This window comes from Coregonus lavaretus (genome assembly GCF_964263955.1).
Source record: "Coregonus lavaretus genome assembly, contig: HAP1_SCAFFOLD_55, whole genome shotgun sequence".
NCBI lineage: Eukaryota > Metazoa > Chordata > Actinopteri > Salmoniformes > Salmonidae > Coregonus > Coregonus lavaretus.
In genome coordinates, this window is record NW_028161934.1 from 3,550,604 (window position 1) to 3,575,391 (window position 24,788).

At 42.5% G+C, this 24,788-nt stretch overlaps 1 long non-coding RNA gene across 1 annotated transcript; it reads right to left on the reverse strand.

Annotated features, from left to right (window-relative positions):
* Nucleotides 1–2,058: 2,058 nt before the first annotated feature.
* LOC311119908 lies at nucleotides 2,059–11,100 on the reverse strand. Its single transcript, XR_014612042.1, has 3 exons — nucleotides 11,042–11,100; nucleotides 10,159–10,316; nucleotides 2,059–4,497 (listed from the first exon to the last, which is right to left on the reverse strand). It is a non-coding gene; the product is annotated as an uncharacterized lncRNA (long non-coding RNA).
* Between the last annotated feature and the right edge of the window lie 13,688 nt (nucleotides 11,101–24,788).

The window sequence follows — 24,788 nt, forward strand, 5'->3', positions numbered from 1 at the left end:
ACTAGTTCCCCCCGTGTGGTTCTGGGATTTTTGCTCATTGTTCTTGTGATCATTTTGACCCCACGGGGTGAGATCTTGCGTGGAGCCCCAGATCGAGGGAGATTATCAGTGGTCTTGTATGTCTTCCATTTCCTAATAATTGCTCCCACAGTTGATTTCTTCAAACCAAGCTGCTTACCTATTGCAGATTCAGTCTTCCCAGCCTGGTGCAGGTCTACAATTTTGTTTCTGGTGTCCTTTGACAGCTCTTTGGTCTTGGCCATAGTGGAGTTTGGAGTGTGACTGTTTGAGGTTGTGGACAGGTGTCTTATATACTGATAACAAGTTCAAACAGGTGCCATTAATACAGGTAACGAGTGGAGGACAAAGGAGCCTCTTAAAGAAGAAGTTACAGGTCTGTGAGAGCCAGAAATCTTGCTTGTTTGTAGTTGACCAAATACTTATTTTCCACCATAATTTGCAAATAAATTCATTAAAAATCCTACAATGTGATTTTCTGGAAAAAAAATTCTCAATTTGTCTGTCATAGTTGACGTGTACCGATGATGAAAATTACAGGCCTCTGACATCTTTTTAAGTGGGAGAACTTGCACTATTGGTGGCTGACTAAATACTTTTTTCCCCCACTGTAACTTTTAAAAAAAAGGTAGTCAGTATCTGGTGTGATCACCATTTGCCTCATGCAGTGCGACATTTCCTTCACATAAGATATTGGATTTAATTTATTGATATATTGAAGTCAAACTTAAATGAATAATTATTTATTATCAGCAAGCTGGAGAGGTTCCAACAAACTTAATGCACCACAGTACACATCGGTCGGGATTATTAGAATTAGATATTATATATTACCTGTGACAGTCAGAGTTGTTCCAGGAAGCTGTAACACCATTCTGAATACTGTGTTTTAAATCTGAACTTGTACTCAGCTGAATCGCTCTCAGGTCTGTGATTCTCAGGGTGCAGTCTTTCTCTTTAGTCCCAGGGTACTCAGCACGACCTGCATACTCTGGCACTGAGCCCAGGATTTTAGGCAGCTCATTACATTTCTCTTGGATATATACCAGTTTGGTTCTGAGACTTGGATGTTGATATGTGCAGGGCAGATCCACTGTTGAGCCCTTCATAGCACAGATACTCTGATGGGTGTAAGTCACGTTGAAACAGTTCTGACTCAGAACACCTAAAACATTAGTAGGCCCATTCATTTATTCAATTAGTTTCTTCAGTTATTATTGCACTCAACAAAAATATAAACGCAACATGCAACAATTTCTAAGATTTTACTGAGTTACAGTTCAAATAAAGAAATCAGTCAATAGACATAAATGAATTAGGCCCTAATCTATGGATTTGACATGACTGGGAATACAGATATGCATCTGTTGGTCACAGATAACTTTTTTTTTAAAGGTAGTCAGTATCTGGTGTGACCACCATTTGCCTCATGCAGTGCGACATTTCCTTCACATAAGATATCGTATTTAATTTATTGATGTATTGAAGTCAAACTTAAATGAATAATTATTTATTATCAGCAAGCTGGAGAGGTTCCAACAAACTTAATGCACCACAGTACACATCGGTCGGGAGCTCTTTCGGGGCAGTCCCGTTAGTTCTCTTATATACTGCTTACGGGAGTCCCATAGGGCGGTGCACAATTGGCCCAGCGTCGTCCGGGTTTGGCCGGTGTAGGCTGTCATTGTAAATAAGAATTTGTTCTTAACTGACTTGCCTAGTTAAATAAAAGAAAAAGTTTGGTAGGAGAACTGACTGGCTGTGAGAAAACAGAAGAGTGTGAGGTCTGTGGTTGACATGACCTATAAGTACTGATGGCCAGAGTTGCACTAAAACCTGGTGAAGGGATTTACAATAAATATGTGAACATCTTTTAGGACCAAACTAATTATACAAGAGGCCTATGAACCTTATAAAAAAATATATTATTATTAAAGATTTAAAAAAACAATGTGATAAGCAGATGTTGTTGAGCAAATGTATTGATAATTGAATACTGTGGTGGATATTTTAATCAATAATGAGGAGAGACAAGGTCAATCACCAGTCAGGATTATTACTTTATTTAAAAAATTTATCAATAAAGGAGCAAGTCACAATACACACACAAAGTGAATAGAGTGAGAGCCCACTGAGTGGAGTGAGCCTCTGGGTTATATACTAGCTCAGGATAGGTGCAACCTCAGAGATGACATACAATGGTTCCAAACACTAACCCCACACATCCTGTGCCAGACCTTGGCCCCAAATACAAAGAACTTGTTATTTTGTTCAGTACTGAGAACTTAAAAGGACATTTGTTGTTACTTAGTCTCCACCTTGCTAAAAAGAGAACCAGGGGAAAGAACAATCTCCCCAAGGCCCAAGGAGGGAGTGACTGACGCACAGACATTGTGGAGACAAGTGATTGATTCCCATTACTCACACCATCCCTTCACATGGTTTGCAATAGGTAAAGACACATATTCACATATGGAAACAATGTCTCCTTCTGACCTTTGGCCTATTGTCTTTCTGATATTCTGCATAGCAACAGGGACATGTGATAGACAAGCCAGACTTCTCCCCTCTCTGGGCCCCAGGTGACTGAGGTCAAATAGACTGTGAGTGGCGTCTGAGGAGGATGTGAAAGCAGATACTTTCACCCCCGCCTAACCACAGGCCCATATGAGGGAGGAAGTGCAGCCACCAACACCAACATGTAAGCATATTCTGCAAATGAGACAACCTTAATTATGTCAATATTACTTAGCTAATTCTGATTTCCACCCCACAATACATACCTAGTATTGTTGAAACATTATCCTACATTATACAATTATTTAATGGATAATAGGAGTTAATTAAATAAGATACAGCCCTGAACACCCCCACCCACCTCAACATCCCCCTCTACACACAAATGGTTCACTATGACATTTTCTATGATGACTTTTAGCCATTTAGATCAAAATGCATGACAAAAACTGGACAATGGACCTGGTCCTAGATCAGCACTCCTACTCCAACACAGTTGATACATATGGATCCAGAACTGCATATTATGCTAAACAGGGTACCATGGTAATCAGACCTAGTAAACAGTTTGAGAATGGGAGATAAAAAAAATATTGTAAAGAGTAATGTATTTCAACTTTATTTAGGGATATGGACCCGGTGCAGGAGAGGAGGGAGATAAAATAATACAGGTTTGAGCTTTCTGGTGTTTTTTCAGAGACCCTGAATGAGCAAAGCTCTAAGGTTTCTCTCCAGTGTGTATGCGCTGGTGTTTAATCAGGGCTCCTGATTGATTGAAGCTCTTCCCACACAGATCACATCTATACGGTTTCTCTCCAGTGTGTATGTGTTGGTGTGTAGTCAGGGTGAAATCTCGAGCAAAACTCTTCCCACACTGATCACAGCTATAAGGCTTCTCTCCTGTGTGTATGCGTTGGTGTCTAGTCAGGGTGGAATCTCGAGCAAAGCCCTTCCCACACTGATCACAGCTATAAGGCTTCTCTCCTGTGTGTATGCGTTGGTGTCTAGTCAGGGTGGAATCTAGAGCAAAGCTCTTCCCACAAAGATCACAGCTATAAGGCTTCTCTCCTGTGTGTATGCGTTGGTGTGCAGTCAGGGTAAAATCTCGAGCAAAGCTCTTCCCACACTGATCACAGCTATAAGGCTTCTCTCCTGTGTGTATGCGTTGGTGTTCAGTCAGGGTGGAATCTTGAGTAAAGCTCTTCCCACACTGATCACAGCTATAAGGCTTCTCTCCTGTGTGTATGCGCTGGTGTCTAGTCAGGTGTCCTGAATTATTGAAGCTCTTCCCACACTGATCACAGCTAAAAGGTTTCTCTCCTGTGTGTATGTGCTGGTGTCTAGTCAGGGATCCTGAATGACTGAAGCTCTTCCCACACTGATCACAGCTATAAGGCTTCACTCCTGTGTGTATGCGCTGGTGTCTAGTCAGGCATCCTGATTGATTGAAGCTCTTCCCACACTGATCACAGCTATAATGCTTCTCTCCTGTGTGTATGCGATGGTGTCTAGTCATTAATCCTGAATGATTGAAGCTCTTCCCACACTGATCACAGCTATAAGGCTTCTCTCCTGTGTGTATGCGTTGGTGTGCAGTCAGGGCTCCTGATTGACTGAAGATCTTCCCACAATCAAAGCAGAGGTCAGGCCTCTCCCCTGTATGAAATCAATGAGATTTTAAGGTTTTAGATGTGGCGAAACTCTTCCCACACTGAGAGCAGCTGTACGGTTTCTCTCTATTGTGAATCCGCTGGTAAATGATCAATTCCCTCTGTTTAGCAAAACTCTTCCCACAGTCAAAGCAGCAGTGGTGAGGTTTCTTCCCTATACATTTCTGCTGGTGTTTCTTAAGGTGTTCTGATCTGGAGAGACTCTTCTCTGTCTTGTCAGCATCATGATGTTGTTGAGGCTCCCCAGATGATAAGCCCCTCCCACTGAGAGAGCAACGGTTAGTGCCGTCTCCTGTGAAACAAAGATATTGAATAGCATGGACATCTGAAATCAGGCTACCTGATGGGACTTTGATAAAATTGGCAATCAAAATAAACGTAATACCACAGAGACCATGTTATTTTTGATAAGCATATTTGATTCTGATTTCGGACATATAAAGTTTGTATGTGAAAGTTATTTCTAAGATGCAGACGTTACGTTTTTCACGAACTCATGCAAAAAAAGGAAGCTTGCGCTGCTCATGCTAGCACATGTGCAGATTAAATATACCTCTATGAATTAAGGCGTGTACGTGTACTAATCATTCAAAAGATTGCTCAGAAAACCACGTTTTTAACAGCGTTACTTGATTGCCACCTTAAGCCAATTAAGATATGCAGAGTAAGGTGTTTACATGACTAATGCCATTCTCGGCCTACTGCCATAACTAGTTTAATTTCAAATTATGAGTGTGCATGTGTTGGATTCTAGTTTGAAATATACCTATTCATGTTACCACACTAGAACGTATTGATTACTTTCCATGTATAAGGAATGTATATGTTGGGGTCAATGGAGGGTGGATAGGAACTAAGTGTATGGAAAGTTACTGAGTGAGACAAGGGGGAGTGCAGAAAGTTTACATTCTGTCAAAACATGTTATTGTTCATATCATGGCTCCTAAGGAGGGAGGCAAAGGGCAACTGTCTGGTTTCAGTCACTGATAAGGTAGGACAGACGTGAATTAGGGAGGAGTGAGGAATTCGGTCCAAGGTCATGTCAGATGAAGTGAGAAGAAACAGTCCTATTTCACACACATATACTTCCACGCCCACGAAGGTTCTAGCATCAGGCAGGGGCATGACTACACCAGTGAGAGGAACCAATTCAGTTCCTGCCTAGCAGACTGAACAGCGCCGGAGAAGATGGCTGCCGTTTTACAGCCCTCTAACCAATTGTACTATTATGTGTGTTTTTCCGCGTTATTTGTAATTTATTTTGTACATAATGTTTCTGCCATCGTCTCTTATAACCAAAAAGAGCTTCTGGATATCAGGACAGCGATTACTCACCTCGCATTGGACGAATATTTTTTCTTCAACGAGGCGGCCGAGAAGGATATCCTACAAACACCCGACAAGGCCCAAATCCCCGTCATTCGCGTGAGGAAGAGACGGAGATATCGCGGACGCAGATCCGGGTGCCTTGTAAGGATCCGACGGCGAGCGAGTAAACTGCCTCTCCCATCAATCCTATTAGCCAACGTTCAAGCTTTTGAGAATAAAATGGACGATTTAAGATTACGGTTATCCTACCAACGGGACATTAAAAACTGTAATATCTTATGTTTCACGGAGTCGTGGCTGAACGACAACAATGATAACATTCAGTTAGCAGGCTATACGCTACATCGACAGGACAGAACGGCAGACTCTGGTAAGTCAAGGGGTGGCGGTCTGTGTATATTTGTAAACAACAGCTGGTGCACAAAATCAAATACTAAGGAAGTCTCGAGGTTTTGCTCGCCTGAGGTAGAGTATCTTATGATAAGCTGTAGACCACACTATTTACCAAGAGAGTTTTCATCTATATTTTTCATAGCTGTCTATTTACCACCACAAACCAATGCTGGCATTAAGATTGCACTGAATGAGTTGTACAAGGCCAATAATCAACAGGAAAACGCTCATCCAGATGCAGCGCTCCTAGTGGCCGGGGACTTTAATGCAGGGAAACTTAAATCCGTTCTACCTAATTTCTACCAGCATGTTAAATGTGCAACCAGAGGGAAAAAAACTCTAGACCACCTTTACTCCACACACAGAGACGCATACAAAGCTCTCCCTCGCCCTCCATTTGGCAAATCTGACCATAACTCTATCCTCCTGATTCCTGCTTATAAGCAAAAACTGAAGCAGGAAGCACCAGTGATTCGGTTAATAAAAAAGTGGTCAGATGACGCAGATGCTAAGCTACAGGACTGTTTTGCTAGCACAGACTGGAACATGTTCCGGGATTCTTCAGACAGCATTGAGGAGTACACCACATCAGTCACTGGCTTCATCAATAAGTGCATCGATGATGTCGTCCCCACAGTGACCGTACGTACATACCCCAACCAGAAGCCATGGATTACAGGAAACATCCGCACTGAGCTAAAGGGTAGAGCTGCCGCTTTCAAGGAACGGGACTCTAACCCGTACGCTTATAAGAAATCCCGCTATGACCTCCGACGAACCATCAAACAGGCAAAGAGTCAATACAGGTCTAAGATTGAATCATACTACACTGGCTCTGACGCTCGTCGGATGTGGCAGGGCTTGAAAACTATTACAGACTACAAAGGGAAGCACAGCCGCGAGCTGCCCAGTGACACAAGCCTACCAGACGAGCTAAACCACTTCTATGCTCGCTTCGAGGCAAGCAACACTGAAGCATGCATGAGAGCACCAGCTGTTCCGGATGACTATGTGATCACGCTCTCCGTAGCCGATGTGAGTAAGACTTTTAAGCAGGTCAACATTCACAAGGCCGCAGGGCCAGACGGATTACCAGGACGTGTACTCCGAGCATGTGCTGACCAACTGGCAAGTGTCTTCACTGACATTTTCAACATGTCCCTGACTGAGTCTGTAATACCAACATGTTTCAAGCAGACCACCATAGTCCCCGTGCCCAAGAACTCTAAGATAACCTGCCTAAATGACTACCGACCCGTAGCACTGACGTCTGTAGCCATGAAGTGCTTTGAAAGACTGGTCATGGCTCACATCAACAGCATTATCCCAGAAACCCTAGACCCACTCCAATTTGCATACCGCCCCAACAGATCCACAGATGATGCAATCTCTATCGCACTCCACACTGCCCTTTCCCACCTGGACAAGAGGAACACCTACGTGAGAATGCTATTCATTGACTACAGCTCAGCATTCAACACCATAGTGCCCTCTAAGCTCATCACTAAGCTAAGGATCCTGGGACTAAACACCTCCCTCTGCAACTGGATCCTGGACTTCCTGACGGGCCGCCCCCAGGTGGTAAGGGTAGGTAACAACACATCTGCCACACTGATCCTCAACACGGGGGCCCCTCAGGGGTGCGTGCTCAGTCCCCTCCTGTACTCTCTGTTCACCCATGACTGCATGGCCAGGCACGACTCCAACACCATCATTAAGTTTGCCGACGACACAACAGTGGTAGGCCTGATCACCGACAACGATGAGACAGCCTATAGGGAGGAGGTCAGAGATCTGGCCGTGTGGTGCCAGGACAACAACCTCTCCCTCAACGTGACCAAGACAAAGGAGATGATTGTGGACTACAGGAAAAAAAAGAGGACTGAGCACGCCCCCATTCTCATCGACGGGGCTGTAGTGGAACAGGTTGAGAGCTTCAAGTTCCTTGGTGTCCACATCACCAACGAACTATCATGGTCCAAACACACCAAGACAGTCGTGAAGAGGGCACGACAAAGCCTATTCCCCCTCAGGAGACTAAAAAGATTTGGCATGGGTCCTCAGATCCTCAAAAAATTCTACAGCTGCACCATCGAGAGCATCCTGACTGGTTGCATCACCGCCTGGTATGGCAACTGCTTGGCCTCTGACCGCAAGGCACTACAGAGGGTAGTGCGTACGGCCCAGTACATCACTGGGGCAAAGCTTCCTGCCATCCAGGACCTCTATACCAGGCGGTGTCAGAGGAAGGCCCTCAAAATTGTCAAAGACTCCAGCCACCCTAGTCATAGACTGTTCTCTCTGCTACCGCACGGCAAGCGGTACCGGAGTGCCAAGTCTAGGTCCAAAAGACTTCTCAACAGCTTCTACCCCCAAGCCATAAGACTCCTGAACAGCTAATCATGGCTACCCGGACTATTTGCACTGCCCCCCCACCCCATCCTTTTTACACTGCTGCTACTCTGTTAAGTATTTATGCATAGTCACTTTAACTCTACCCACATGTACATATTACCTCAACTACCTCAACTAGCCGGTGCCCCCGCACATTGACTCTGCAACGGTACCCCCCTGTATATATAGCCTCCCTACTGTCACTTTATTTTACTTCTGCTCTTTTTTTCTCAACACTTTTTTTGTTGTTGTTATATTCTTACTTTTTTGTTTAAAATAAATGCACTGTTGGTTAAGGGCTGCAAGTAAGCATTTCACTGTAATGTCTGCACCTGTTGTATTCGGCGCATGTGACCAATAAAATTTGATTTGATTTGATTTGAACAGAGATGTATTGGCTGTCTAGATGTGCAAGGAGTTGACTCCGCCTAGTAGGAGGGTATAAATATATGTGCATGTCTTTGTCTTTGCAGCTGTATGACCCATTGGGTGAATAAACTTGGTTTTAGCTTTTTCTAGTTTTTACTCTGTTTGTTCAGAACCTAACACATGTAAACATACTCATTGTAAAGCACTAGTTATTTGTTTGCTTTGACAGTCATTTCTGAAGATTATTATGAATGTGATTAGTAATTTATTTACATCTGTCCCTCATTTTAAGGTAAATCCTGTTACATGAACTGAACTCATTTTAATATGGTGAAACTATTCCTTTAAAAATATGTTTTCAAAAGAAACATTTAACATCTAATACTCAAATCCTACAGTAAAAGCAGGTGAGTTTGTTCTACTCTTTTTGTTAATTTACTGCTGTTTTGTGGTGGAAAACTGAGCAAGTCAACCCATACATAGACATGCTAGAAAGATTTTACAATTAAATTTTTTTGTTTAGGTTGCATTCAATTGCCACTCCCTGTTTCACAAAACAACCTTCCATTACTCCTGTCACAAGGGGTTTTATGGCTGATTTAAATGACTATTTTGGTTATTATAGGCTAGCGTACTGGGAATGGTTAGGCTAACTATATTGCGGTTATTATACACAGTTGCTGAGAGATGTGTGTAAACCACAGGCCTAGGTATCCATTCCTGCTGTTCTCAAGCCCATTGTTGCATCTCCCTCCCTGCAGTCTTAGAAACATGAAGGTTTTAACAATTAATTTTTTTTGTTTAGGTTGCATTCAATTGCCACTCCCTGTTTGACAAAACAACCTTCCATTACTCCTGTCACAGGGGGTTTTATGGCTGATTTAAAGGACTATTTTACCCATGTAATCTGGTGGTTTTGTTGTTTACAGTCAACACTGTTACTTAATTTGGCACATAGGCACTTAGTGTAGTAATATTTTTATTAAATGTCTTGAGATGGGAAAACATGTTTTTTATGAAGATGACCAGAATGTAAAAATTACGTGAAATATTTTTTGGACCAAGTTAAACTTTTTAAAAATGGGTGGAATGACCCATATATTTTCATCAATATATAATGAATCAATAAATGACCAAAGTGGATAAAGATGGCAGAATTCTGGTATCACGTCATTGTTTTAGCACGATCCACTGAATTTTTGAAAGGAAGGTGCGCGACATTGTTCAATGTTCCAATAAATCAACTTTTTCGTTTTTTCTAATTGCCAGTGTCTTGAAGCTAAAATTGGGATCAGGTTTACTTGCTAATGACCATACCAAAAAAACAGTAAAGGAGAGCAATGTACAATACAGTGAACTTAGCAAAACGAGGAATTTGTGGTAAGTACATGCGGGCCGCCATCTTTATGCACCTCCGCTTTTGTTACAGAGCCAAACTGTAGTCTAATCTACACACCATGGTTCTTACTTAATGAAATCAAATCTCCATCTTCCTTCTCTTCCTCTCTCAGTTCCACTCTGCCCCGGTGTTTTCCTGCAGTCGACCAGACCCTGCAGTAAAGCGGTACCGGGAGGCTTTTGACCTGGGGACTCTGGGAGGGTGGAGGGGAATGGGCTAGCTTTGTCCTGTTGGCCACAATAAATATTAAACACAGTTGATCATTAAACCAACATTTGATTAATTTAGTCTACACCTCTGATTGATTTGGGTGCATCCCTCGAATATCTCATTTTTCCTAAAATGTTCAATCGGTCTCTACTTCACACAAATCTAATAGCATTGGGTTAGTGGAGGCATGGGCTAGTCAAGAGTTTCCACCATATTTATTATACAAGTCATTTCCTTTCAAAACAGAGGAAGAGGCTTATTTGATCGAATATATGTTTCGTAATAATTAGGTTGTTACGAGTGTACTGATAAAAGTATCTTACTTCGGATCTGAAACCAGTAGTAACCATCAACTTCAATGACAGTTAACACAATTAAAACATGAATCTGACATTCCTGCGCCACAATAACATTGTCGCCGAGGATGGCTTGCTAGCTAGCTAGCGTGGAACCGAATTATCGGCATATTCAACAGCGTTTAAGAAATATTACCTTCAACAGTGTTACCTTGTGAAAGCCATCAATGTTATGTGACTATTGGTGTCTTAAAAATGTTAGCTAACGGGTTAGCAATTAGCATGTTTGACATTTCAGTGGAAATACTTATATTATCAGCTTTTTGATAAGCGGTTTAGCAAAAAAATACGTCCCGTATTATCCCCAGGTATTGGCCACCTTACTATTTTGTTCAATTACAAGATATATCCGTTTAATTTTGTTAAAAGAGACACCAACCACGTACCCGAATTGTTTACTAGATAGTTGGCTAGCCTTCCGGTAAAAAATAATGACTTGCCTGTCAACTTTCATTGCGTAGCCCGGTGCGCCCTCCTATGGACTCTTAAAAAATTGTTCACCAACATATTCAGTGTTGTAACCAAATAATGTCTCATAATTTGTTTTACAGATTCGTCTTATGTTTTGAGAAAGTAGATAACAGTTGAATACTAAAATATGAGTATTAATAATTTACATCAAATAAAACTTTAATTTCAGTTATGTGCATTGACAAACAATGAAAACACTGTTGGAGTTTGTGTTGCAGAGGTGCACTTGGAAAGTAAAGGAAGAAATACACAAGATGGGTTCAATAAATATATATATTATATTTTAGACATTTATTTTTTGTACAAATAAATAATTTCATATGAACACAAACAAAACAAAAAATTAAATCTCGACCTCCATCTCTATATTGTCACAAATATCACAAAAATACAGCTCCACGCTACCTCTGGATCCCACTGCACACACCTGCAGTGGAACCAGTGCTGGCAGAAGTCACAGCACTCCCATGGCACCTCGGATCTACACTCCTGAGGGGAGCTTGCAGGCGGATCATGCTCCCTTCCGCGAGCACAGCAGGTGGTGTCTTTTATAAAAAATAAAATAATAATACAAATTGATTAATATGGTTTTGCAAAATGTATAAGTTCTTCAACAACAATAGTAATTGATACAACTGAGAGAGAGAGAAAAACAGATGATGAAGTACCTGAGAGTGGTGTCATGGGTGGCGTGACCGGTGGAGCTTTTCTCTTCCTTTTCTGTTCTGCAGTTGGAGAAAAAGTAGTGATAGACAGAGCATGTTTCATGAAAACCCTTTTCAACTTTTTTTTACATTAATACCTCTGGAAGAAGCTGCAGAGGTTTTGGAGGAGGTGGAGATGACTTGAGGGCTGATGCTATGTACTGTAGATATGTAAAGAGAGATTATTATTTTTGTACATTGCTGTTTTATAAAACAGATAACAAACAGTAATTTGTTAGTAATTTAACATGTGTTTACCTGTGGAGGAGGCGCTATTCAAATTGCAGGGGGCAGGAACACCAGACAAGGCTGCTATGGTGGTGTGACCAGGGGAGACGGAGGAGGCAGTTGGTCCAGAGGAGGCCGTGTTGGTGGTGTCAGACAGGGGGGGTGGTGTGCATCGTGGTGGTGGTGGACAAAACCGCTGACGATGGCTTGGAGGAGCTGGTGTTTGGAATGGTGGGGTTGAGGTGCCGACAATGGTGTGGCCGGGAGAGTAGGCACGTGGCCTTCTTCTGCAGCTGGGGACTCCGGCAGCTCCCACAGGTGTTGCACACTGGGAGGCACTGGCAGTGGTGATGCAGCTGTCAGGAGTGGTTCCAGCAGGGGGTCCAGCAGAAGCGATGGCGTCAATGGTCTCATCCATGGCAGCGCTCTCCTGTGCCCTCTGTGTTCTGAGGGCTGCCCGACGCTCTTTCTCCTCTGCCTCGGCCCTCTCCTTCTCACCCCTCTCCTGCCACTGGCGCGTGTATTCCTCCCTGGTGAGGCATGTGGCAACCACAGGGAGTCTTCTGTATCAGTCCAGCCGATACTTCAGGACAGTAAGGATGTGCCCCAGGTCCTTCGCTATCAGCCTCCCCTCTATTAGGGGGTGCTCTTCTAGAGCTTGGGCTGGAGCAGGGGCTGGGACTGGAGCAGGGGCTGAGGGTCCTCCTGTGGTCGCTGGGGAGGAGGTGCTGATGGACGGCACAGTGCTGCTGGTTCCAGGAGAGGTGGTGGTGGGACCCGGTAGGGACTGAGACGGCATTAAACGGGACCCTTCAATGGCTGAAGGGTCAAAAGGGAAGAGGCCACAGTTCTTAAACCCTTACACCACATAGCGCATGTCCTTGCATCGCTGGTACAGGAGGCGGAATACTCTGGCAAATTCTGATTTGTTTACCATGTAGGAGTGGTCAAAATGGCTAAGGTCTCCAGCTACCTTGGAGAACTCAGCCTTTAAAGGGCCAAAGTATGCCACATCCAGCAGCTGCAGGACATGGGTGCAGTGTGGTGGAAGACAAAGAAGTATAACCCCTTCCCTTATTGCTGCCGCGAGCACCTCCGGGTCCATGTGGCTCTTGTGCCCATCGAAGAGGAGAAGGAGAGGGCGCTCTTTCACTGCATGCTTAATGTGGTGTTTCAATGCATGCTTGTGGTCCTCTGTAGCTCAGCTGGTAGAGCACGGCGCTTGTAACGCCAAGGTAGTGGGTTCGATCCCCGGGACCACCCATACACAAAAAAATTTATGCACGCATGACTGTAAGTCGCTTTGGATAAAAGCGTCTGCTAAATGGCATGTTATGTTATTTAAACCACTTCCTGAACAGGTCCCCGTCAATGTAGCCACTGCTTGACCGTCCATACAAGGCTTGGGGGGGGGCCTCCCAGTGTGTAGTGGCCACCGGGGAAACACTTGGGGTAGATGATAAACGGAGGGACATCCTCACCAGCTGCGTTGAAGCAGGCCAGCACTGTGATGTGCTCCTTGGTCCCAGGAGCCTGCTGGTACACGTGTTTTGCGCCCTGGGGAGCCAGCACTTTGTGCCTGCTCTGGTCGCTACGAAACCCAGACTCATCGCAGTTATAGATTTGTCTGGGTTTCTCCCTCAACCCACTCTCCTCCAAGTGCTTCTCATAAGAAGTGAAGGTGTCCATCGTCGGACGTGTGGCACACTCAGCTCTCCCCCTGTCCAGGGTGTCCGGCCTCCTCATGCTCAGGTTCTTGTGCCTCCTCCTGAACATTTCCCACCACCTCTTCCCCAGTGGTGGGATTGTTTCCCCTGGGTGCCGAAACCTACAATAGAATAGAATATATAATTGTCCATCCAGGATGAAAATGTTTGTTTTGGCATCACCATACACATCCACATTTACATCACACACATTGAGAACAGTCAGTCCACCAATCTACATACATAAACACATAGAACACAAAATACCTGCGTATTTTGTCGGCGTATTTCATCAGCCTCTGTCTGGTGAAGGGGAACCCATGGCTGGCGCAGTAGATACAGTACTGCAGCAGAGAATTTTCATCCTCTGGTGCAAGCAATGTGGGTGGTCCACTGCGACAACCATGGGTCACCCGGCCGCTCAGCCTGTCCGCCAGGGTCTGCCGAGGTACACCATGCACCTTGGTAGATAAGAAAATAAAACTGTTACTAGCAGATAAAATTCAAATACACATGGTAATCTCCTAAAAACAAAAGATGCCTAACCTTGGCAGCCTGGCGGATAGCCATCCCTGCCCCGCAGTCCTCCATGGCATGGAACATGTCCACCTCACTCCACTGCTTCCTCTTGACTTTCTCCATGCTGTGGTGGTGGCATACTATACACATTTTTGAAAGATAACTCAATCTGAATATGTATAAACATTTACATTTCAAAGCTAAGGCATTGAAAGGTGATGAAAGTTTTCACAATAACTGGAAGTGTACCCACGTTTTTTGTTTGATGTTATCTGTAATGAAAATGTGTGTCCCAATTAGTTTAATACTCAATCAAATCAAATCAAATTTTATTGGCCACATGCGCCGAATACAACAGGTGCAGACATTACAGTGAAATGCTAACTTACAGCCCTTAACTTTTTAATAAAAAAGTAAAATAAAACAACAAAAAAGTGTTGAGAGAAAAAAAGAGCAGAAGTAAAATAAAATAACAGTAGGGAGGCTATATATACAGGGGGGTACCGGTGCAGAGTCAATGTGCGGGGGCACCGGGTAGTTGAGGTAGTTGAAGTAATATGTACATGTGGGTAGAGTTAAAGTGACTATGCATAAATAATTAACAGAGTAGCAGCAGCGTAAAAAGATGGGGTGGGGGGGCAGTGCAAATAGTCAGGGTAGCCATGATTAGCTGTTCAGGAGTCTTATGGCTTGGAGGTAGAAGCTGTTGAGAAGTCTTTTGGACCTAGACTTGGCACTCCGGTACCGCTTGCCGTGCGGTAGCAGAGAGAACAGTCTATGACTAGGGTGGCTGGAGTCTTTGACAATTTTGAGGGCCTTCCTCTGACACCGCCTGGTATAGAGGTCCTGGATGGCAGGAAGCTTGGCCCCAGTGATGTACTGGGCCGTACACACTACCCTCTGTAGTGCCTTGCGGTTGGAGGCCAAGCAGTTGCCATACCAGGCGGTGATGCAACCAGTCAGGATGCTCTCGACGGTGCAGCTGTAGAATTTTTTTTTTTTTCATGCCAAATATTTTCAGTCTCCTGAGGGGGAATAGGGAATATTGATGCATACATTGTAACATTTGACTAAATACTGCCTCTATGTAGCTGTTGTAAGATGAAACATAGCCAACAGTGATAGGTGTCAAAAAGTTCATGGTTCAAAGTTCCAAATACATTTTTGCAGATTGTGCAAAACGCCTCCGTCAGAGGACTCCAATTTTGATAGGGTAAAGCTTGACAACATTCAGCTGTTTTCGTGATATGTATTATCTAACGCTTACAATTTCTTTCCTTTTTGCTGTTTTAGCAGTTCTATCAACATTTAGCAACTAAGCTAGCAACATTAGAAAATCCGTTAGCTATATTTCAGAGGTAAAAAGTTGGATATGAAATGGTGTGGTCTGTCGCGCAGTCGAATTTTACAATATGCAGCGTGTCCCACAAAATGTGTACATATATAACTTTTTAGAAAACTCTAAAACCTAACTTAACTTACATAAATTGCACTGAAAATCGGTGGTCAGCTAGCTAGAAGGGTGTCTCTAGTCGCAAAACTTACCGTTATTTTCCAGTCCATTTAAATGTTGAGCTCGAGGTGATTTAGTCCCCCAACCGCTAGAGAGTATCCGATGTTGGGGGAAAATTAGCTAGTGTTTGATTCATATCATCGTTTTGTTATAAAACAGCTTAGCTACGTAGCGAAATGCTCAATCGCGACATTAGCTAGATGAGAGCTCGTGTAGGAACATAACATATGCTTCAAGAGCTAGTGGGTTAGATATGATTCCACCATGGGCGGCAACAACTGGCTACTAGTTCGTTTTATGACATGTTCAACTCATAGCTAGTTTATCCAGTGACCACCGCATTTGGAAGTACAACTACTGACTGAAATGTAGCTGACTAGTTAGCATTCTGACTCACACTAGCCATGCAGTAGTAAAATACACAGCTATCTCGATTTAAGAGCTCATGGCAGAGATATTAGAGAAAGGAGGATCTAGGAATCCCATTTGGCAATGAATGGAGGAACGTATAACGCCTCACCCAGCAGACTGTCGAACAATCGCGTTTACATTGTAATGACGAAATTCTTCTTCTTCTTCAGTGGGCGTTAATGGTGGTTGGCATCCAATATCTTGCATTACCGTCACCAACTGGACTATAGTATAAATCCATTATACTTTAGGGACAAGCAGAAATGTATGCAATTACTGTATTTCCCGGTCAATTTCAGTAAGTGGGAGAGTTTAGTATTTTATTTATTTATTCCAGGGGAGGGTAATGTAATTTGTAATTGATTAAATGTCAGTATTTGTCACCATTTTGGAATTTACGTAATGTATTACCAATTCAATTCATGGGTCTTTTTTTGGCATGGGAAACATATGTTTACTTTGTCAAAGCAAGTGAAATAGATAATAAACAAAAATGAAATAAACAGTGAAAAATTAACAGTAAACATTACACTCACAAAAGTTCCAAAAGAACAAAGACATTTCAAATGTCATATTATGTCTATATACAGAGTTGTAACGATGAGCAAATGGTTAAAGTAAAAAAGGGAAAATAAATAAACATAAATATGGGTTGTATTTACAATGGTGTTTGTTCTTCACTGGTTGCCCTTTTCTTGTGGCAACAGGTCACAAATCTTGCTGCTGTGATTGCACACTGTTGCTTTCCCCCAAATAGATATGGGAGTTTATCAAAATTTGATTTGTTTTCAAATTCTTTGTGGGTCTGTGTAAATTGAGAGAAATCTGTGTCTCTAATATGGTCATACAATTGGCAGGAGGTTAGGAAATGCAGCTCAGTTTCCACCTTAATTTGTGGGCAGTGTGCACATAGCCTGTCTTCTCTTGAGAGCCAGGTCTGCCTACGGTGACCTTTTTCAATAGCAAGGCTATGCTCACTGAGTCTGTACATAATCAAAGCTTTCCTTAAGTTTGGGTCAGTCACAGTGGTCAGGTATTCTGCCACTGTGTACTCTCTGTTTAGGGCCAATTAGCATTCTAAATTGCTCAGTTTTTTTGTTAATTCTTTCCAATGTGTCAAGTAATTATCTTTTTGTTTTCTCATGATTTGGTTGGGTCTAATTGTGTTGCTGTCCTGGGTCTCTGTGGGGTCTGTTTGTGATAGTGAACAGAGCCCCAGGACCAGCTTGCTTAGGGGACTCTTCTCCAGGTTAATCTCTCTGTAGGTGATGGCTTTGTTATGGAAGGTTTGGGAATCGCTTCCTTTTAGGTGGTTGTAGAATTTAACGGCTCTTTTCTGGATTTTGATCAATAGTGGGTATTGTCCTAATTCTGGCCTAATTCTGCTCTGCCTGCATAATTTGGTGTTTTACGTTGTACACAGAGGATAATTTTGCAGAATTCAGCATGCAGATTCTCAATTTGGTGCTTGTCCCATTTTGTGAATTCTCGGTTGGTGAGTGTATTCTCTCTCACTCTGTGTCTGTTTCTGTCTCTGTCTCTCACTCTTTATCTTCTGTGGATTTTATATGGTGGTTGGCAACCAACATGTATATATTTTTAAAAAATTTTTATTATTTTTTTTTTTTTACAAATTAAAAAAAATAATAATAATTAATATGTATATAGCTCCATCTTGTGTATTTTATTCCTTTTGTGTTACTATTACATTTTATAACTCTGGGCTCATAAGCAAGCATTTCACGGTAACGTCTACACCAGTTGTATTTGGTGCATGTGATTAATACAATTTCAGTTATTTCATCATGAATTCAAAACAGGATGCTTAAGCAGTTATTGTCTTTCTCTTTACTGTAATCAGAGAGCTAATATCAATACTATGCATGCCAGTCTCTCTTGGCTAAAAGTAAAGTAGAGACTGAGTACAGCTACATGCACTAAATAATGCCATTATTGTGGATATAACAAAATGGCCGCTACTGACCAATCAGCATTCATTTGGGCGTGGTGTGGCAGATATACGCTTATAAATCAGACATGGATATTGATACACATGTTCCAAATACTGTCAAGACTCAACATATCTAAGCACATTCAGATCGACCACACGGTGGCGCTACAACAAGCACATATTTATATCTCTTGATCCGTTTGACTCTGAGTGATGGAATTTGGCACACGTTCCCAGGGGTGTGAGTATAGCTAACCTGTAGCGTATGGTTCATGTTGCCCACATGGGGCCACCCTCCAGAGGACTCAGGCCTCCCTTGAGGAGACCCAGGCAACCCTTGAAGAGACCCAGGACTCCAACCACAATGGATTCATGGATACATGTCTGGCCACAATGTGAGGAACACAGAGGAGAGGGTGCTCCTTTGTCATTGGCAGTTGGGACATGTCAATATCAGGCAGGAGCTGTGTGCAGGGACGGGATGCTCCACCCATTTCAGCAGGCTGGACCGGCACATGGACTCACACATAGAGCTCAACAGAGCACAGAGGAGACAGGCTTTAGATGCAGTTAGGAGACGGCTGACAATGGAGTGGCTGGTGACGTTGAGGGCTTCAATCCCTGTCATCCCACTAGCGACCAACTTGCAACTGCCAAGTGCCGATCCTGAGGCTGTGCAAAAGAGGGATGAGGCCCTGACGAAGGGAAGTGAGACCATCCAATTCGTTAGAGGAGCACCTGAAGCTGACCTCTGAGATTGCTTTTATACAGCCTTTTTATATTTCTACCTGTCTACAGGGCCTGTATCGTGGTTATTATAGACTAGTATCATCATTAGTCCTGTACCGGTGTATAGGGCCTGTATCGTGGTTATTATAGACTAGTATCATCATTAGTCCTGTACCAGTGTATAGGGCCTGTATCGTGGTTATTATAGACTAGTATCATCATTAGTCCTGTACCGGTGTATAGGGCCTGTATCGTGGTTATTATAGACTAGTATCATCATTAGTCCTGTACCGGTGTATAGGGCCTGTATCGTGGTTATTATAGACTAGTATCATCATTAGTCCTGTACCGGTGTATAGGGCCTGTATCGTGGTTATTATAGACTAGTATCATCATTAGTCCTGTACCGGTGTATAGGGCCTGTATCGTGGTTATTATAGACTAGTATCATCATTAGTCCTGTACCAGTGTATAGGGCCTGTATCGTGGTTATTATAGACTAGTATCATCATTAGTCCTGTCCCAGTGTATAGGGCCTGTATCGTGGTTATTATAGACTAGTATCATCATTAGTCCTGTACCGGTGTATAGGGCCTGTATCGTGGTTATTATAGGCTAGCGTATTAGGAATGGATAGGCTAACTATATTGTGGTTATTATAGGGTAGCGTACCGGAAATGGTTAGGCTAACTCTGATGCAGTTTGTTACACAGTTGCTGAGAGATGTGTGTAAACCACAGGCCTATGTATCCATTCCTGCTGTTCTCAATCTCATTGTTGCATCTCCCTCCCTGCAGTCTTAGAAACATGAAGGTAAACAACTAAAATATACTTTTAACTGGTGAATAACTAAACCTTATACTCCAACTAAGCAGGAAAAATCACATATTAAAACAGACCTTTAGCACTGTAAGACACGTGTTTCTCTATTGATGGTATTAAACCTGTTTTATTCTCAGGACCATGACTATAACATTGAGTGTTGGGACACAGGGCAACAACATATCCTGGTCTCTTCTACATAATAAAACTAAATATTACAAAAATAAAGTGTTTAAAACACAATGCTAAACAAAACAAAATATATGAAACCACACTCCAGTACATTTTACAATACCATTCACATACAATCATGTGTTCTGCAGAAGAAATTCCCAATAAAAACTAGAATGGTGAGGTATAATGTCTTATCAAGTGTACTTACCTGGTGAAGAGAGAGAGGTTTGGTAGGGGACCTTACTGGCTGTGTGAAACAGAAGAGTGTGAGGTCTGTGGTTGACACTAACTAGATGTACTGAGGGACTGAAGGGTAATGCAGAGCTGGCTTCCTGTCCCCATGATGCCTCTTCCTAACAACCAAAGGGCTTCACAATAAATGTGTGAACTTTTGGAGCACAAGTATTATACTAGAAGGAAAGTTGGAAAAGATCCCTATTAAAATCCTTTAAAACAAATGCAACAACATAATGTGACCATACTAATAGACTTATGGTATCTCTGTAGTTCTGTATGTCCCACCAGCTACACTAAAACCTGGTGTTTCCAGTGTACTGTACTACAGCGCTCTCTACTGGCATCTTAACAACAACAACAGCCATTAATTTGACTCAAACACAGTCTATGGAGCAGCACTGGGGAGGTTGAATTCCACAGCAGCTTACTGGAAATCCTCTTCCTGTTTCTGGGGTTGAGTTAGGATTAAAAATACAGTTTAAGAAAACATAATAATTATATGCTGAGTGTTTGAAAATAAAAACATTAATTGGACCAGTGTCGTTGCTGATTCTACAGGATTAGCATTGAAAATGTGACCAGCGGTCGTGAAATCTAGTAATAACGTGGCTGTAGATCATTTGAATTATTGCGTTGGCTTATTCTTTGTTATCTTGAACCTTGTGTACTGTGTCTGTGCTGAGTACAGGTTTGGACACAACTCTATAGAGAGCCCTCTATCCTGACACCTCTGGAGCAGTGCTGCAGGTAAAACAATGATCCTCCTTTCACCCTCTCTCCCTCTTTCTTTCTGTCTCTCTGTCCTTCCTTCCTTCCTCTTCTCACTCACCTGAACCACATGAACCCAGAGAGACAGAGGATGAGAATCAGAACAACCACTATGATTCCTACAACTGCATTCTACAAAGACTTTGGTTCCCCAACAAACGTAACAGCAGAACAGAGATTATCATAGCCTTTACAGCACAGGAGTAGCTGCCTGCATCCTCACTGCTGATTTGGTCTAGGGAGAGGTAGTTATCTTGGGTGTTTGGGTTGGTGAGACGTTGTCTGTTCTTGTACCAGATGTAGGTGGGGTTGGAGTTGTCAGTTAGCGTACAGGTGGTGCTACAGGTCAGTATTACCTTCCCTTCCTCTGTGGCAGGAGTCTCCTTCACCTGCAAGTCTGAAAAGGGCTAAATGAAGACAAAAGAGCACAATCATCTTAATAATATAATAATAATATAATATAATAATAATAATCTTCATTTCCACCAATAACATAATGACTTAGACTAGATCAGTGGTTCCCAAAATATGTATAGTCCCGTACCCCTTCAAACATTCAACCTCCAGCTGTGTACCCCCTCTAGCACCAGGGTCAGCACACTCTCAAATGTAGTTTTTTGCCATCATTGTAAGCCTGCCACACACACACTATACGATACATTTATTAAACATAAGAATGAGTGTGAGTTTTGGCTCGTGGGAAGTAACAAAGTGCTCTTATAGGCCCAGGGCACAAATAATAATAATATAATAATCAATAATTTTGCTCTTTATTTAGCCATCTTACATATAAAACCTTATTTGTTCATCAATAACTGTGAATAACTCACCACAGGTTAATGAGAAGGGTGTGCTTGAAAGGATGCACATAACTCTGCAATGTTGGGTTTTATTGGAGAGAGTCTCAGTCTTAAATCATTTTCCACACACAGTCTGTGCCTGTATTTAGTTTTCATGTAAGTGAGGGCAGAGAATCCACTCTCACATAGGTACGTGATTACAAAGGGCATCAGTGTCTTAACAGCGCGATTTGCCAAGGCAGGATACCCTGAGCGCAGCCCTATCCAGAAATCTGGCAGTGGCTTCTGATTAAATTCCATTTTCACAGAACCGCTTGTTGCAATTTCGATAAGGCTCTCTTGTTCAGATATCGGTAAGTGGACTGGAGGCAGGGCATGAAAGGGATAACGAATCCAGTTGTTCGTGTCACTCAGGTGCTTCACTATATCACATTTGACATTGTCTGTAAGCTTGAGTTAATTTGCACACAAAAAATCATACAATGATGGAAAGAACTGTGTGCTGTCCTTGTTAATGCAGAAAGAGAAGAGCGCCAACTTTTTAATCATAGCCTCAATTTTGTCCCGCACATTGAATATAGTTGCGGAGAGTCCCTGTAATCATAGATTCAGATAATTCAGGCGGGAAAAAACATCACCCAGATAGGCCAGTCGTGTGAGAAACTCGTCATCATGCAAGTGGTCAGACAAGTGAAAATTATGGTCAGTAAAGAAAACTTTAAGCTATTCTCTCAATTAAAAAAAAACGTGTCAATACTTTGCCCCTTGATCACCAGCGCACTTCTGTATGTTGTAAAAGCGTTACATGGTCACTGCCCATTTCATTGCATAATGCAGAAAATTCACAAGAGTTCAGGGGCCTTGCTTTAACAAAGTTAACCATGTCACTGTAGTGTCCAAAACGTCTTTCAAGGTGTCAGGCATTCCCTTGGCAGCAAGAGCCTCTCGGTGGATGCTGCAGTGTACCCAAGTGGAGTCGGAAGCAACTACTTGCACGCGCGTTACCACTCCACTATGTCTCCCTGTCATGTTTATTGCGCCATCAGTACAGATACCAACACATCTAGACCACCAAAGTCCATTTGATGTCACAAAGCTGTCCAGTACTTTAAAAATATCCTCTCCTGTTGTCCTGGTTTCCAGTGATTTGCAGAAGAGGATGTCTTCCTTAATTGATCCCCCATAAACGTAACGGACATTACCAGGAGCTGTGCCAGGCCCGCCACGTCTGTTGACTCATCCAGCTGTAAGCATAGAATTCACTGGCTTGTATGCAAAGCAGTAATTGTTTCAAAAAATCTTATGCCACATCACTGATGCGTCGTGAAACAGTGTTGTTTGATGAAGGCATTGTCTGTATCGTTTTTTTTGGCCTTTTCCCCCAGCATTATCCCAGCCATATCCGCGGCAGCAGGAATAATTAAGTCCTCCACAATAGTATGGGGCTTGCCTGTCCTAGCCACTCGGTAGCTCGCCATATAAGACACTTCTAGCCCCTTCTTATTAATGGTATCTGTTGCTTTTATACATGTCTTACTACTCGAAAGTCGTCTTAATTCTCGCTCAAAAAACTCCTTTGGCTTATTTTTCAAATTGGCATGTTTCGTTTCTAAATATACGCGTTAAGAGTGAAGGTTTCATCGAGTTGTGAGATAGTACATTTGCACATATAACACACTGTGGCTGAGGCACTACTCCCAATATAAGTGAACCCCAAATCAATCATATTTGTGCCTCTTCGATGGTCCAATGTCCCTGTCTGTTGTTCGGTGCTTTCCCAGGTAAGGGGGCAGTAGCTCTTCGGCTGCATCCGATTCACAACTGTCAGTGTCCATGCTAGCTGTGCTAGCAACAAATGTAGAATTACTGATGCTAGCATTGGATGTGCTCGTGGAAGCAGAACCACTTGTGTCGTCGACAGGTGCAGGTGTAGTACTGCTGGTAGTAGCAGTACTACCAGTAGAGCTGGTATGTGTCTCTATGGACGTGGGCCGTACTGTTAAAAAAACTATTTATCCATTTTCGAGCAAACGGAATGAGCAGCAGCTACGTTTGGCTACATATGGACCGTTAGTGGAATTCCCACTAGAGAGTAACGGTTAATGTGATTGGATGTTAATTATTTGACTAGGCTACCTGTATTTGACATTGTGTTATTATTTCGCTGAACACTAGATTGTTTAATTTTATTTTTGGCAGTGAAACGAGGCTACTCAGGCGAGAAAAAAATCAATACCCAAATGTATAACCCTGTTGGAAAATTTAAATGGACTGTTTGAAAATGTGCATCACATTTTTATTGCTTGTACCCCTAGGCGTACGCGTGCCCCAGTTTGGGAATAGTCGGACTAGATTATATAATACTGTAAGGGCAGTATTACCTGTGACATTCAGAGTTATTCCAGGGAAGCTGTATCCCCATTTTACCTCAGTTGTTGTAAATCTAAACTTGTATTCAGCAGAGTCACTCTCTCTCTCAGGTCTGTGATTCTCAGGGTGGAGACTTTGTCTGTAGTTGGAAGGTACTTCACACGACCTGCATACTCTGGGTCCTGGCTTAGATCTGCAGTAACTCCAGAATCCCATTTGTTGAACCAGGATACTTCTGTGACGTTATGCCAGCTGGGATGTCTATAAGTGCAGGTAACGTCCACTGTTGACCCCTTCAAGGCACAGATACTCCTCTTGGTGTAAGTCACATTCAAACAGCTCTGACCATGAACACCTGAAAGAAAATGTATCTGATCAAATCCTCAAATGATAATGAGACTATTTTCAAGTGTTTTAGATGTATTGGACTGGGCTATTTAAAATTAAATAAAATATATAGGACACAGACAGTGCATTCGGAAAGTATTCAGAACCCTTGACTTTTTCCACATTTTGTTATGTTACAGCCTTATTCTAAAATTGATTTTTAAAAATGTTTTTAAAAAATGTAATAACAAGAACCTACCATCAGCCATTTTCTACCTTTTATATTATACTGTATAATTTCTACTAGTGTTACTATCCAAGAGTTCACATATTTGTCTGTTTTTCCCCACATGTTCTACTATTGGTCCACAGGCCTTAATGGTTGATACTTAAGATGATTATT